At 34.7% G+C, this 18,118-nt stretch overlaps 1 pseudogene; it reads right to left on the reverse strand.

The window, feature by feature from the left end:
- Positions 1 to 1,364: 1,364 nt before the first annotated feature.
- LOC143665180 (small ribosomal subunit protein eS8-like) overlaps positions 1,365 to 18,118 on the reverse strand; it is a 51,430-nt pseudogene continuing 34,676 nt past the window's right edge.

Consider the following 18,118-nt stretch of genomic DNA (forward strand, 5'->3'; position numbering starts at 1 on the left):
ACTTATTAAAGATGTTAAGATCTCCCTCATCAATGTTTAGATTTAATAAAAAGAGGAAAATCACTAAAATAAACCCCGGTATGTATTAAATAGTGTCAAAAAGAAAATGATAGGTACAGATTCATACTGTGAACCTTCCAATGAAAGCAGCAAGAAAGCTTACACTTTTAGCTATGGAAAAGTAGTTTGCAGGACCAACCCTCATGCTATAAAATGGAAAAGCTTGAGAAGATTCCAACAAAATTAGAAGCTGATTTCTCAGCCACGAGGAAAAAAGGAAATGAGATACGCCTGATTTGTTGTTGCCTCGTTTCCTCAGAGGCATTGCTACTTGTAAAGAATTAGAGGCAAAGATACTGAGAATCTGAGTAGAAAGTGGTAGTTAAGTAGGTGAGAAATATGAGTTTATATAGTTAATCAGGGCTGAAGAGATGAACATTGGAGTTCAGTGCCACCAGGAAAATAAGGAATTAAGGGTACAAGATCTCAGAGAATAAAGAAATGCAAAGAACTAAGCCATATTTTTTGCACCGTTTTCCTTTCACAGTATTTTTGCTGTTTTCATGCAGTAATAAAAAGGCTGATAATTAAGGGATAAATAGTGGCTAAGAATCTGTGCATAATTATTCATTGAAGTATTATTTAGAACTAACATAAATGGGAAATAAAACTTAACTGCCCATTCAAAGAAGAGTTTTGGGAAGTGAATCGTGTATCCTCCAAAAGACATTTTCAAGCCTTAATCTGCATACGCATGGGTGTGAACACATTTTCACATGGGACTGTGAGATTGTTAGTTAAGATCCTATTAGTAGGAGCAAAGATTACTATTAATTATCATTAGTAGTAAAGATCCTATTGTGATTTTTGAAGATCCTATTTAGTGAAAGTGTTTCTGGGTTTCTCTCTGTCTCTTTCAAAAATAGAAATGTATATATACTCATATATATGAAAGTAGAAAGGCTGAGATATAGGGTGCAGATCTAAGATTTTACTAGGTATTTTATTTTATATATGCCTTCTTTTGTTTACTTCATATTCCTTCATATGATAATACTGTCAGCCCCACTAATAATTTGCATTACATATTTATTTACTTATGTCCATATTTGGCTTCTGTAAAAGAACATTATTAATCTTTTGTATAGTGATCTTTTAGTAGGTGTTCACTTCTACAAATATATATTTTATACTAACTTTCTATATAGACAATCGTTTTATAGAGCACATAATCTTATCTTTTGAAAAGTATATATTTTCCTTTCTTTATACTATTACTGTTCTCATTTTATCTTTTTAGCTAGAATCGCCAATGACATCCTTTTTTTTTTTTAAGATAGCACAATAAAAGCCTTTATTATGAGCTAGGATGAGAGGGAGGAATTATTTGCCTTCCCAGGCTTTGAGTTTCTCAGCTAAAACGCCAGCCTTCTGCCTCCTAGCCATAGCCATCTGCTCGGCCACACTGGCCTGGCCTCGAAGCAGTGCAGGCAAGCAGCGTGCCCTGCTGGAACTGCTCCTCAAGAAGACTGCTGATCTTGACATTCTGTTTCCTTTCATCATATTTCTTCTGAATTTTCTTAGATCGTTTTTTGTTGAAAATTTCTCCCTCCTCAGGAATCAGCTTGGACCCCTTCCTGCGGCCCGGGGGCAGAGCATCGTGGGACTCGTACCACTCCCTGTCCCACGCTGTCAACGAGCACAGTGCAGTTCGTTCTCCACCAGGGCCTTGCTGCGACCAGCTCATTACTGGATGCGTCGCGAATACCATAGATGATTCTCCTTTTGCGAGTATAACACTCAGACCCGAAGGACAAGTTCCCCACATCCAGTCTCAGGGCAGGGTACTTCCTGTAGCCTCCTCGCACCCGAACTGTGCAACTGTGCGTATGCGAAGGGGCCAATCTTTGGTGGCAGCGGGCGTCCCGGCTCATACTTCTGCTTCTTGCCATAGAGCTTTCTCTTGCCCTCGGTCTTGCGGCCAGTTGTCCCAGGATTTGCCCAGCGTGGCGCTGCTGGACAGAGGACACCCAAAACTTCTCAGTACGGTTTGTAAAACCTCTCGAATGTTTTCATCCTAATTTTTAAGCAGAATGTTTCTGCTAGTTCAACATTAAATAACATTACCAGAGGTTACAAAAAATCACTCCTGTCTCCCTATGTTACAAGTTTTTAACAATAACATACAATAACCTTCTGTTAATATTAATATGCAAATTAATAGGCTTTCTTAATATTGTATTATCCATGCTTTTTTGGTTTAAAGCCTACTTGGTCACAATGTATTATTTTATTTACACATTGATGAATTAAGTGTGAACCTTTTGTGTAGACCTTTTGTGGGTATTGCTATCAACATTATAAAATAGGTGGTGTAAGGTATGGCACCTCATTTCCTGGAAGGTTTAGTAAAGATCAATATAAACCTGACGGTTAATAGTATGTCCTTGATGCACAAGTTTTTGAGTCTTGACTAAATTTTTAAGGTAAATGATTAAACTCATAGTTGCATATGTTTATATTTTGTGTTCATTTTGTCATTTTATTTTCTTCTGTAAAATTACTCAATTTGTTTCAAATAGAACCGTCATGCATACTCCTCTTTGAAAAGTAAGGATGGGAAGTAGCAACAATTTGTAAGTCCTGTCACTGCCCCCCACTCCTGCTATACACAAAATTCTCAGGGTTAACTTGACTGTCATTACATATCAGAAAATATAATTATGCTTTAACGAAAGACATCAGGAAGAAACTCTTGGAAACACTGTATTTTACAATTTCTAGCTGGAATATTGTGGTAATACAATACAAAGGTGATTTTTTGTAACCTCTGGTAATGTTATTTAATGTTGAACTAGCAGAAACATTCTGCTTAAAAATTAGGATGAAAACATTCGAGAGGTTTTACAAACCGTACTGAGAAGTTTTGGGTGTCCTCTGTCCAGCAGCGCCACGCTGGGCAAATCCTGGGACAACTGGCCGCAAGACCCAGGGCAAGAGAAAGCCCTAATGGCAAGAAGCGGAAGTATGAGCTGGGACGCCCGCTGCCACCAAAGATTGGCCCCTTCGCATACGCACAGTTGCACAATTCGGGTGCGAGGAGGCTACAGGAAGTACCCTGCCCTGAGACTGGATGTGGGGAACTTGTCCTTCGGGTCTGAGTGTTATACTCGCAAAAGGAGAATCATCTATGGTATTCGCGACGCATCCAGTAATGAGCAGGTCGCAGCAAGGCCCTGGTGGAGAACGAACTGCACTGTGCTCGTTGACAGCGTGGGACAGGGAGTGGTACGAGTCCCACGATGCTCTGCCCCCGGGCCGCACGAAGGGGGCCAAGCTGATTCCTGAGGAGGGAGAAATTTTCAACAAAAAACGATCTAAGAAAATCCTCCAACTACAGTGTGCATATACCAAATAAGAAAACATTTCCCCCCACAGTTAGCTCATTAACCTTAGAAATCACGTGTCAATGTTGGACTCTCTGACTTTTATTTCTAAATCTAATGCTTTTTGGGAATGTTTATTTGTTCCCTTTTTGAGTGAAAAAGGGCTTAAAAGATGGTGTAATGTATTTTCTTTTCAACTAAAAGTTGTTTTCTCAAAATATCTTAGGTTTCTTTTAATACTGCAAAATGATGTCTGGCTGTATTTCGATTTTATGCTCCACAATCCAATCAATAGAAAATGAACAGCTTTATATCTTTCATTTCCTTAACTTGTAGTGTTTTTTAAGGTGGTAACTTTTTTCTTGTTCATATTTAGTCTACCAAAAGATAGCACATAATTCAATACACTGATTGAATTATCTGATTGCTGATTAAGTTTCCTAATCAGCAAAAATCTATTGTCTCTGTAAATAATGCTTCAGTCTTTACATTTTTTGTTAAAGAAAATGGGAAGAATAAAAAGAATGTGCACATATTATAATTAAATGAGAATTATATTTGACCACATTATAAAAGGGACTTTTTAAGCATAAGACAAAACATATCAAATGTTCCGAGTCTTTGGAATGTGCCAGATATTAAGTAGTATATTGATAAGCTGAAGGTTTTTGTAAGAGCTGACCAACAGTTCATCAAAATGTGATCCCAATATGTTAAGAACTATGTTTTTGCTGGAAATAAACTGAGGGCATTCAAAGGATTTAATTTTCCTTATCCCATTCCTCCAACCTAGTACTTGACTGGTAGCTTTACATCAAATTTCAATGTTTGTCACCACCGACTGCAACATACCTGTATATTATTTATTTTAAAAGTAAAGAAATAAAGCTTTACTTTATTTCCAATTTCATAAAATTATATATATATATATATGCAAAAGCTGATAAATAACTGTGTTAAAGAATATTTATAGGAAGCATTGTTTGAATGAAAGTTAAATCATAATACTTTTTCTTTAAAATGAAAGCTTCATTTAAAAATTTCATGAAGTATCTTTTGAGAGTATTTTGGAACCACAAAGATTTCTCACTATAGTCACTGATGCATATAATCAGGACTGGAAATAAATTTTAGCAACTTTAATCTTACATTATAAAATCGTTTTTACTCTAGCCAAAGCCAAAGTGAAATGGTATATACTGCAATGTTTAATCAACATCTATATTTTAAAGAATTGGTTCATGATTGTGTGGGCAAAACTGAATTCTGTAGGGTGGGCTAGCAAACCTTAAGGAGTTGGGGTTTTTTGTTTTTTTTTTTCCTCTGGAAAATCTTGGTTATTGCTCTGAAGGCTTTTCACCTGATTGATTGAGGCTCACCCACATTATTGAGGAAAACTCCTTTACTTAACAGCTTTAAAACTAACCATCAAACCATCTAAATATGCAGTCCAAGTGACAACTTCTGGCCTCTTTTATAAAAATACTTCATTTTTAAGTAATCAGAAAGATAAATGTGTCTACTGACCCAAACACTTACCGAACAAATGCCTTTCAAATTTTTTTACTATAGAAATTAATGTACTTCCCTCCATTGGGAATTTCAAGGAGTTTCCTTGACAATGGAAAGGATTTACTGATGCTTAATATGTACCAAGTGCCATGATCAGAACTTTGTATTCTTTATCTCTTCTGAATCTTTCAACAACCCCTTGGTGTACTATTCATTAATTCAAACTGTATCTATTGAATAAACATCATGTTCTAGACACTGGAAACAGGATGTGTGGGTGGTTATGCATGGGCCACAGTGACTCAGCAGGCAGAGTTCTCGCCTGCCATGGCAGAGACCCAGGTTCGATTCCCAGTGCCTGCCATTGCAAAAAAAAAAAAGAGAGAGAGAAAGAAAGAGAGAGAGAGAGAGAGAAAGTGGATAGTTTCAAGGAAGTATATTTAACATTAGAGAGTTAAGGAAAGCCCCTACAGAAGATGATACTTTAATAAAAATCTAGAATGGATGAGTAATTAAACAATAAAGAAATATATGGAGAAGAACACTCCAGGTAGAGGGAACAGCAAAGGCAAGATCTCTTAGAGGAAGCATGCCTGTCATGATTGGGAATAGTAATGATGAAAGTGTGCCCAAAGTGAAGGGAGATTCAGGAAGTTTTAGATGATGAGGAGAGAATGTTAGAGTTTTTAGAAACCCCCAAGTTTAGGGTATTGTAGAGACTTTGGATTTACTCTGCCCGAGATGAGAATACTTCAAAGTGATTGGAGTAGAAAAGTGACATACACCTACAGAGAAACCCTTTGGCTCTATGCTAAGAATGACTGAAGCTTCCTTTAGGATAAAGCAGGGAAATCAAAAGAAAGATATTGTGGTAATTCATTTGAGAGCTAATGATGGCTTGGATCAGTGACCTTGTGATTGGAGGAGTGACAATGCTCAGAGGTGTTATAATTCTGGATAGAAGGCAGAACCAACAGGATTTGCTGAAGACTTGTGTCATGGTCAGGTTCATGTGTCAGCTTGGACAAGGGGTTGGTCTGGTTGGGCAAGTGTTGGCCTGTCTGTTGCTATGAGGATATTTCATAGAATTAAATCATGATCATGTCAGCTGCATCACAGCTGATTGCATTTGTAATCAGCCAAGGGGAGTATCTTCTACAATGAGGGATGTTTATTCTAATCCCTGGAAGGCTTTTAAGGAGGATTCAGAGGAGACAGTCTTCTTGCTTCCGTCAGCGAGCCTCTCCTGTGGCGTTCATCCAGACCCTCCATCAGAGTCATCAGCTTCACAGCTTGCCCTACGGATTTTGGACTCCACATTCCCATGAATACATGAGACCCTTTTATAAATTTTATATCTATGGATATTTCTTGCTAATTCTGTTTCTCTAGAGAACCCTAGCTAATACAGATTGGATATCAGATGTGAGAGAAAGAAGGAAGTTAGAGTTTAGCCTGAGCACCTAGAAGGAAGGAGTTGCCATTTACTAAAATGGGGTAGATTCTGGTGAGAATATCAGTTCAGCTTTTGATGTGTTAAGTTTGAAATCCCTATCAGCATTCAAGTGAAGTGAGATATTGGATATGTGGATTTCAATGTAAAATCAAGGCTGAAGATGTAAATTTAGGAGCTGTCAGTAAATACATGGTATCTGTGGCGGTTTGGAGCTGTTACATCTCCCCAAAAAGGCCATGTTCTTCTAATCCATTACTGTGGGTATAGACATATTGTGGTGGGACCTTTGGGTTAGATTATTTCAATTGAGATGTGACTTAGCCTGTTCAGGGTGGGTCTTAATCCTCTAACGGAAGTCTTTTATGACAGGATAAAAGAGAGATTAAATGAAGAGAGCTTTGAGGAAAAGCCTCCAGAGAAGCTGAGAGAAGAAGCCACTGAAGTCAGAAGTTAAAAGCAATGAAACCCAGGAGAGAAGAACCAGCAGATGCCTGCCACGTGCCTTCCCATATGACAGAGATGTCCCAGATACCAACGACCTTTCTTCAGAGAAGGTATTGTCCTGTTGATGCCTTAATTTGGACATTTTCATGGTCTTAGAACTGTAAATTTGTAAGCTAATAAATTCCCATTGCAAAACCCAACATTTCTTCTATATTGCATTCCAGCAACTTTAGCAAACTAAAACAGTATCTAACTCCACTATAAGACTGGGTAAGAGTAACAAGGCATTACTGATGTTTTTAAATATGATATAATGTGTATAGAAAAGGCAAAATATCCCAGGATCAAAGCTTGGCCAGAAAAGGTTTGAAGGATAGCAAGATAAAGAGAACTCAGCAAAATACACAGAAAAGGCAGCCAGTGGGATACAAGAAAATCCAGGAGAATGTGATATTCAAGAAATTGAATGAATGAAATATTCCAAGAAATATTTAACCAGTGGAATAAGAAAAGTGATGATTATTGGTGACTTCTAATGAAACAAGTTTGGTAGACTGACTCAATGATTGGGGAATAATTTACGGATACCAGAAATATAAAAATCTCTTTTAAGGAGGAAAGGGAAGGAAAGAAATGGCATTAGCTGGAAGGAAGCATCAGATCACAAGAGGAATTTTTTTTTAGTACAAGAAATACAATCTGTGTGTTTTTTGATGCAAAAGGTCCAGAGGAGGGGATAAGAAAAAAAAAAAACATGATAATTCAGGAAAACATGGAAAATATGGCATGATATCCTTGAGACTGAAAGTCGGGATAATTCAGTGTACAAATGAAGAGGTTTGCCTCTGGCCTCTGTTAAGAGAGAACTCAACTAACACATATGTAGAGGAGAGAAGGCAGCATATAAGAGCACAGGTGAGCAAAGATATCTGTAGAGGTGCAGCTTGTTGAAATTCTCTTCTGTTTTTATTTTCTTAGTGAACCAGGAAGCAAAGTCAGCAGTTGTGAGTGTAAAGGATATTTGAGTATAGGAAGATAATAATAAGATAGCCATCTAGAAGAGTGTACACTGAATGGTCCAGAGGGACAGGACCATTGGCAGGATTAGTAGGCAGAATTAAGGTATAGTTAAAGATTAATGATCTTTACATAAAGTGAAAAGTCATAATTATGCTCATTTGCATAGTTATAAGTGAGGAAATTGAGGCAAAGAAAAAAGTAACTTGTCAAATGTAATAGTTATAAATGCCAGAATTAAAGCAGGTACCAATTCCTACTTTCAAAATCTTTTAAAGAGTAATTAATAACTTTGCCATACTGGATTGATCTTTAAGGCTCTATCAGCATCTTCTATGGATACCAGAAAGCAGAGTGTTGTCATATTTCAGAGAAAATCATTCTCCATTATCTTATGTAATTCATGTGCTCACAGATGGGGATTAGAAGACAGCAGCATTATAAGCTAAATCAAAGCAAAAGTAATCCCATCTTCCCAACTTTATGCATTAGAGGAACCCTTACTATGCTATGCACAGACAGAAAGTGAAGAGAAAATGAGAACTTTCCAGTGATAAAGATGAAGTATACATAATGAAAAGATATTGTTGAAAAACTGAGGAGCTTATTTTGCTGAATCATATTTTTGATATCTGCTAATGGGATATAGGAATTATAAGATAACTCACCTCGCCCATTGGCACCTATGACAGATACTCTAAATATGCACTCGTCTCTCTGAAAAATAATAAAAATAATTTTATATGGATTTCAATATAGAGATAATTGAGTTGCAAAGTATAACTTGACAGCTATAACACAATAACAAAAGGAGAATAATGGGTTTCATAGGGGTAAGGCAAGTTTCCTTATAATCTCCCATTAGAAGAAAATGATCGTTTGTCAGATAAATTCATTTTTACCTGAGAAGAGTGGGAATTAGGAAATGTAATTAATGATAAGGATAGAGGGAGTGGAAAGTCTGGGGTAGAGTTGATGCTGTCTGCATTATCTTTTTTGAAAGACTTCTTGGTCTACAGAAATTACATCCTCAGCTATACTATGCTGATATTAATGCATGGCTTATGGATAAATGAAGATCTCCTGCAAGGCAAATAAAGGTTCAATATTTTCCAGACAGAAATAGCAGGCATAACATATAAAGTATAGAGAGTTGACAAGATGTCTTTAAAACATAAAAGACAGAAGACTAGGGGGAGAAAATAGGAGGTTAAACCATTCCGAGCTAATGAAAACCAAGGAGGTGATACTTGTTAGTCAAAATGATAATGCTCCACCATGAAATGTTAATTAATAATAATACAGACAACAGTTTCAAAAATCCTTGTCCCTCGTAATACACTCCAGGCCAAATTAGCTTAATGCAAGTCCTGCTTTTGGACAGCTATGACTAGTTACAAAATGAGCCTCATTCAGAAAGTTTACAAAATCTACTAATTCAAAATAATACAAAGTTTAAAATGCAATATTTGTTTTGCTTTCTCTATCCAGTAAATTCTGTCATGAGAGGAAAACGCTACTGCAGATTGCACAGAGGATAGCCATTAATTGACTGCTAAATCTCTATTTCCAAAACAGTTATCATTTATAATCATATTTACTTCCACAATGATAGTAATTAAACTCAGTCACCCAGAATAAGAACATGGCAAAATAATTCTAGACAAAATTACCTTTACAGAAATAATTCCAAGAATAAATGACAACAGGTAATAACTTCCCCTGTTAGTCTCTTAGTCATAAAGCAGTGCATGGAACACCTTGCTTTGGGGAGAGTCCTTTTATCTTTCTCACTTAATCATCTTTCTATCCAGGACTCTAGAATTTCCCTTGGGCCATGAGATAGCCTTGAAAAAGGAAGCTGTAAGCTGTAGATGGTGGAAGAAGAGTCCCTAGATTTACTGAAAATAAACCTTTATCTTGGATAAGAAAAAAAACGCATGGGGTCTCAACAATTTTGCTCATCAGGGATTTGAAACTTTTTATGTTTTCCTGAGTCATATTGTGAAACAACGCAAATTTTAAATCAGTATTAAAGCCATGGAAGTTGTACTATAGAAAATAGGATTTGTTAATTTTATTTTAAATTAAGAGTAGCTTAATATGAATTCCTAATACTTTTGATACAGCAAGAGCATGGGTTTCATCAGTCAAGTGTGTATTTCTTAGAAAAATGCTATCCCACTCATTGCAGATTTCTGTGAACTTTATCCTCCTCCAACTTAGATTTTATGCAGATAGGAAATGGATATCATGTAATCTTTTCATAAACAAAAATTTGCTAAAGTCCAGGTCACTTCAGCAGTTCAGAAATCATATGTGTATATAATAAAATTTTAATTGACTTCCAGTATAAAATTAAAAATGAAAAATTATATCCCTGAAATAAATCACATTATGTAAAGTATACAATTTAAAAAATAATATTTAGGAAGAATGATTTTCTGTTTTATAATGCTTATGACAGATTACATTAAAAATAAACTTCAACATAAAGTACAATGCAATGCCAAAACTTCTCTTACAGTTCTTGCCATTATCAGTAATTGCTCACATTTTAATTCAATAACTTACAAATTTAAGCATTTTGGGTAAATTATACCTATTTCTTCTCAAAGCATCCTACTCAACATTTTAGACTATTATAATATTTATAATGTTTTCTAGGTTTTTCTTTCCATGTTACTTGAGCTTGCTGACCTCATCATAACTATATTTAATAAAAACATGGTTCAAAGCATATTCTATTGAGAAAGAGATGGAGCACATAAAATAGATTTTGTATTAAATTTCCTTTTGTTTATCTAGACATGCAAATGTTCACTGGGAAATAAAGTGGGCCTCAAAACAAATAAATTAACACTCACCACCCATCCATAGATAAATATGGAAACATTACCATTCTAGCCTAAAAAGGGTTTTCAATATTTTAATATTGTAATGAATCCATTGCTAATTTCATTATAAGATATTACTGGTACAACCAATTGTTTGATAGGCATGGCAAAATTCTTATCATTCATGCAGTTTAGTTAATGATTGCATTTTTAAAATTTCAATTATGAGTATATCTAAAAGGCGAAGAAGCATATTAAGGAGTTGTATACTAACAACATAGAACGAGAGCATTCTACAATTTTACAGAGGATGCTATTTCCTAGAATAATATTCTAATTTTAAGTACCTATTTTAAAAAAATTCTGATATATAAATTTTAAAAATGCTATCAAAAAATTATTAATGGCTACCATAGTTCACAGTACCCTACATAAGTATTCTCCAACTTTACTTATTAACGCTACTTACCAAACCCCACTGTTAAACAGTATGCCTCACTGAAGAAATTAGGGTCTGACAGTGAGTGCTGGTGCATGGTGTGGTGGTGTGAAATTCTATGTTACACTCCCCTGAAAATTGTGTTTTTAAAACTAATCCATTCCTGTGGATGGAAAGCTATGGTAAGCAGTGACTTTTGATGAAATTACGAGAGAGAGAGAGAGAGAGAGAGAGAGAGAGAGAGAGAGAGACAGACATGGAAGCCAGAAGAAATCAATGAAACCTGTAAGAAAAAGGAGAGATCAGCAGATAATGTCACATGCCTCGCTATGTGGCAGAGGAGCCAAGGATTGCCAGCAGCCAGTCTTCAGGAAGAAAGCATTGTTTTCAAGGTGACTTAATTTGTATATTCTCTCAGCCTCTAAGCATACATAAATTATTTCCCATTGTTCAAGCTGAACTATTTCATAGTACATTGCTTTCAGCAGCCTAGAAAACTAAATAGGTTTCCTATGACATGGCTTTATGTTTGAACCTCTCAACTACTTCTCAATTATCACTTTGGTTTGAACCTTAAACCAGAACATGGAACAGTATGTCAGCACTTACTTGCTAGTCTTTTATAGGGCATACATTTATTATTCTGATCTTTCTTAATGGACCCATATGACCTATACGTTGTATGTCTTTTGTTTTGATTACTTGGTAGGATTTTCCAATTGATTTATCAGTATTAGGTGCTCAGAAATTACTGGTTAAATAAACTAAGGTATTGTTTGTCTTGTTAATTTATGATATGATAGTTATGGTACTCTTCTAATAAACAACTCCAATTTGCATGATATCCATTTGTTTATTAAAAAAACAGTTTCAAAAAATGTTTTCTGACCAAAAATTGGAAGTTATCTCTACCACTGACTTCCCAGAAGTAGGTAATTTCTAAGCCACTATCTTATCATTTCTAGGAGTAAATACAATCAGTTCTAACTTCACTGTAATCATCTTAACTTCAATGTTTTTGCATTCCAGATATGTGCTATTTGCTCAGTTTTTTTTAATTTACATTTTCTTGAATATATCTAGATATCATATCTAATATATATATAATATATTATAAATGAAAATTAACTGAATCAAAGAGTTTTTGTGTGTATGCTAATTTGTGCAAAGAGAAAATGATATTCTTATTGATAGACTCCTTCTGGGTCTCTCCTTAAGGTTGTTCTTAATTTTAAGGTGGTATATTTTAGGCCATTTCTTATAACTAAAGTTCTTGTAACTGATATTTTGTATTCTTCTTTCCTCTACTGTTGTTCTCATTGATTCTATAGTTTCCCCTCAAATATGAGAAAGACTTAAATAAAAGTATTAAAATAGTGTGCCTTTCTTTGGTACTTAGTAAGATTACCATAACCTTTGAACTTTCACCTTATACTTAAATCTCTGTTGTTGTTTTTTTTACATTTTTAAATATTAGTATGTCTTTGATAAAAATTTAAAGCAAAAGTCTTTTTTAAAAGTCTTGAGTTTTAGATAATTTTAAGAATCTAGTGTATATCCAGTTTATATCTTGTTCATGATACACTTACTGAAGCCACAAATAATGAGGTTAATCATGATGAAGGTTATGCTGCTAATGATAATGAAGTAGCAACAATGGAGGATCATCTGATGATCCAGTTTTCATTTTGAAATAGGCAATGGAAAATTATTTTATTTTGCAGCATTCACAACACTTTGGTAGTTTTTCTGTCAAAGTTTTCCAGTACATTACATTCATTGATGTTATAGAAAGAAGGCTGTCCTTGTAGGCAAAGCTACACTATCATTTGCCATGTATCAGCATTTTCTTTAACTCTCCTTCAGGAAACCTTTCTTTCTTATTTCATGATAAGCCAGGGAAATAGAATAAGCCCAAGGGTATTATTTAATTACATGCTTTCTCATCTAGAAATCAAATAGGTCACTTCTATCTGAACAAAACCTTAATGATAAAGGAAGAAGGTATCAGAAGTATTATCATAACAATGATAGGGTCAAAAGGAGATTCTGATGCAGAATAAATTAGAATAGTTTCCTAGGTCTCCGTTACTCATAGGAACTCACAAAAGTTTTCTGCTAAACCCAACCCAATAATGCTACTTTTCTATTGAACCTATGTTTTTCCCTCCAAATCACAAGCGATGAACTCTCAGTGGTGGAATTAGTATAGTGGATTCCACCCCTATGAGCACAAATAATTGCACAAGAAATGCTTACTTGACCCAAGAGGATTGAAATCATTCTGGAGGATTTGAAATTGGTATTAGCAATTGATTTTTAAGAGCTCAATTTTAATATGTTCTTGTTTCCGAGCACTGTAGTAAAATTTGCATCCAGTACTTGGACCAAGTTACAGGAATAAACCAGATAATAATAAAGTACCTAAAATTTAAGAATCATAAATGAGAACATCTTAGGTTCCTGATGTATTCCCATCTCCTATTCTAGTTGCTTTATGAGGTCTAGCTATATTTTGACACTTTTTGTCTTTGAATCATTCAAATTAAGCTTTTCTTTTTCTTAAACTCAAGTTAGTTTCTGTTATTTAAAAATAATGCTATTATAGAATCAATATTACATATGCCAGTATGATCTTGGCCAGAGATGAACTACCTTTGCAAATTAGGCCACATGGTGCACTAAAATGGTGACTCAGTATTGTACTGCATTCAGAAACAGTTTCCAAACATTTGGTATCTGAGGTTTTGAAGATCACAGAGGATTCACTGCTGTAAAAAGCTTTTATAGTACTGAGGTCATGAACTTCAGGTAGCAGCTGATCATTTTTATTTGTGCTTTATAACATTTCTCTATTTTTTAAAATTGTAAACATTATATCAAGCTGGTAACCTACAGCATGTATATATGCACAGAGTAATGAGATCCAAGAGAAAAAATAACATACAAGAGTATAAAGTCAGAATGACAAGTGAATTGATAGATGGCCAAGAATAAAGTAGTGTTCATCCAGGGATTTGAAACATACAGGGAAGCTAAAAGTAAATGTGAAAACAGAAGGTGAAGTTTCAATAGAGAATCATGCAGAATATTGATTTATTTGAAATTCTTATAAGGTATTTAATGTAAAAAGTTTCTACAAAATTTTATTCGACACATTAGGTACACACAGAGGCATACACACACAAAACACAGAACATGTGGTGACCATTGCCTGTCACACAAATGCAAAACTTTAGGCTACTGAAGGAAATCTACATAAGACATAAAGAAGGACACTGCATATCAATAGAAAGGACAATTCACCAAGAAGAAATAACAATCATAAATGTTTAGGCTCCCAATCAAGGAATTGCAAAGTACATAAGGCAAACATTGGCACAATTGAAGGAAGCAATGGTCGTTTCAACAACAATAGTGAGATATTCTAATACACCACTCTCCTGTATAGATAGAACAGCCAGGCAAAGGATCAGCAAGAAAATAGAGAACTCAAAGAATTTAACAAATGAATTGATGTGTATAGTTATATGCCAAAACACCAGGCTATACTTTCTTTCCTAGTGCGCATGGAATGCCCTCCAGCATAGGTCATATGCTAGGGCATTAAACAAGTCTTCATAATTTTAAAAGATTTAAAAAGATTGAAATTATTCAAAACCCATTCTCTGATTACAATGGAATGAAGCTGGAAATCGATAACCACCAAAAAACAGAATTTCCACAAATATATGGAATTTAACAAATGCACTCTTAACCAATGGGTCAAAGATGAAATTGCAAGATAAATTGGTAACTATCTGGAGACAAAAGAAAATGTGAATACAACTTATCAGAAATATGGGATGCAGAAAAGCAGTGTTGAGAGGGAAAGTTACTGCCCTAAATGCCTATATTAAAAAAAAAAAAGAAAAAGCAAAAATCAAGGACTTAACTGCTCACCTGAAGGAACTAGAGAAAGAATAGCAAACTAACCTCAAGCAAACAGAAAAAGAGAAATAACAAAGATTAAAGCTGAATTAAATGAATTGGAGAACAAAAGAACTGTAGAAAGAATCAATAAAACCAAAAGTTGGTTCTTCAAAAAAATAAATAAAATTGATGGACCCCTAGTTAAGCAGACAAAGAAAAAAAAGAGAAGATGCAAATAAACCAAAATCAGAAATGAGAGTGGGGTCATTACCCTAGACCCTGAAGAAATAATAAAATACCATAAGAAGATGCAGCTATATGCCAACAAACTAGCCAACTTAGATGAAATGGACAAATTCCTAGAAACACATGGACAAGATACACTGACTCAAAAGAAACAGAAGATCTCAACAAACCAATCACAAGCAAATAAATTCAATCAGTCATCAAAAATCTTCCTCCTACAAAGAAAAGCCCAGGACCAAATCACTTCACAGGGGAATTTTATCAAACATTTCAGAAAGAACATCAATTCAGCTTAAAATTTTCAAAAAAAAAAAAAAAACTGAGGAAAAAGGAACACTATTTAGCTCATTTTATGCAACTAACATCACTCTAATACCAAAACTGGGAAAAGATGCTATAATAAAGGGAAACCACAGGTCAATCTCCTTAATAAATATAGGTTCAAAAATTCTCAAAAAATACTGGTAAATTAAATCCATCTATATAATAAAGGAATTAAATACCATGACCAAGTGGAGTTTACACCAGGTTTATACCAGGAATGCAAAGATGGTTCAACACAAGAAAATCAATCATTACAATACAGCACATTAACAAATCAAATGGGGAAAATCACACAATCATCTTGATTGATGCAGAGACAACATCTGACAGAATGCAACATCCTTTCAACATAAAAACACTTGAAAAAGTAGGAATCAAAAGTAACCTCCTCAATTTGATAAGGGGCATATATGAAATGCCCATAGCTAGCATTGTACTTTGAACAGACTAAAAGCCTTTCCCCAAAGATCAGGAATGAGACAAGGATGCCCTCTGTCACCAGTTCATTCAACATTGTTCTAGAAGTTCTAACGAGAGTGATAAAGCAAGAAAAAGAAATAAAAGCATTCAAATTGGAAAGGAAGAAGAAAAACTTTCATTATATGCAGATGTCATGGTACTAGGAAAATCATGACAAATCTATGACAATAATTTTGGAGCTAACAAACAAATTCACCACAGTGGTGCAATATAAGATTAATAAACAGAAATCAGTCTATACACAAGAATGACCTAACTGAGGAGTCAATTAAGAAAAAAATTCCATTCAAAAACCAAAAAAATCAAGTATCTAGGAATAAGCCTAACTAGGGATGTAAGGGACCTGTGCAAAGAAAAAACACAACATTGTTAAAAGAAACCAAAGATCTAAATAAGTAGAAAGACTTTCTCTGCTCATGAATAGGAAGGTAGAATGTAGTTAAAATGTCAGTTCTACTCAAGTTGATCTATTCAATGCAGTACCAATCAAATTTCCAACAACCTACTTTGGAGACTTGGAAAAGCTAGCGGCCAAATTAATTTGGAAGAGAAAGAGGCCTCATATAGCTATAAAATGTCCTTAAAAAGAAGACAGAAGTGAGAGGATTTACACTTCCTGCTTTCGAAGCTTATTATAAAGCCAGAGTGATCAAAATAGCATGGTACTGGCACAAAGATAACTAGCATTGACCAATAGAATAGAATCAAGAGTGCTGAAATAGACCACCAAATCTCTGGTGAACTGACCTTCAACGTGGTCCCCAAATCCACTGAACTGGGACAAAATAGTCTTGTCAATAAATGGATATGGGAGAATTTGATATCATTTTTCTGAAGAGCAATGCGGTTTGCTAAAAAGCTCATGAATCAATCACCAAAAAATGAAATAGGACCCTTATTTCAGTCTATACAAAAATGAGATCAAAGTGTATCAAAGACCTAAATATAAGAGCCTGTACCATAAAACTCCTAGATAAAAATACAGAGAAACCTCTTCAAGACCTAGAAATAGTAGGTAGCTTACTAAACTTTACACTTAAAGCACAAACAATGAAAGAAAAAAAAGATACATGGTGACTCTTCAAAATCAAATGTTTTTGTCCTTCAAAAACTTTGTGAAAAAAATGAAGAGACAGCCAAATCAATGGGAGAAAATATTTGGAAATCACATATCTGATAAAGGTTTGATATCCTGTATACATAACGAAATTACACAACTCAACAACAAAAGAACAAACAACCCAATTGTAAAATGGACTAAAGATATGAATAGGCATTTTGCTTTTATGAGCATGGCAAAGATGAACTTAGAGGCTTATAATACAAAATACATGGGACTTAGAGATGGGTGAATGGTTAGCTAGTGAGGTTGAACTTAAATGTGAGGGAATGGAGAGAAGTAAAGACATTTCATTAGTAGGTCTATAAGTAATGTTGTTGTACTAAATATGAACATAATTGAAAGGGGTTGTATAGAGCCATGTATCCCACTGGTTAACACTAAAAATATAAATAAGTTCTTACATGAACTACTTCAAAGGTATGATCTACAAAGAGTTTATGATATCAGGGTATAGAGGGAAAACTACTATTGCATGCTATGGGCTGTTTAACAAGAGAAGACATCAACTGTACTACAGCAATACCAGGGGTAGATAATGGGAAGGGATGCACAAGAGTTGAGGAGAGGTTTGGATTTTCTATTTGATGAGGGTCTTTTTATTTGTAATTTTTCTCTTGGGAGCAATTAAAATTGTCTAAAATTGAGATGATTGATGTACTGTTGACTTTGAATATTATACATGATGCTCAATGGATGGAAGTGGCTGAAGAAGGATAAACTGACTGAGAAGTAGAATGGTGAACTGTGGTATATACATATGATTGAATATTGTGCTGCTACAGAAAGAAATGAAGTTGTGAGGCCTGCACCATTGTGAATGAATCTGTGGGGCATTAGGTGATACAAACTAAGCCAGAAACAAAAGAACAAATATTGTATGATCTCATTTAGAAAATATTTATAAGAAAATTTGGGGCCTAGATTGTAAGCTGTTATAGCAGT

This window comes from Tamandua tetradactyla, chromosome 21 (assembly GCF_023851605.1).
Source record: "Tamandua tetradactyla isolate mTamTet1 chromosome 21, mTamTet1.pri, whole genome shotgun sequence".
NCBI lineage: Eukaryota > Metazoa > Chordata > Mammalia > Pilosa > Myrmecophagidae > Tamandua > Tamandua tetradactyla.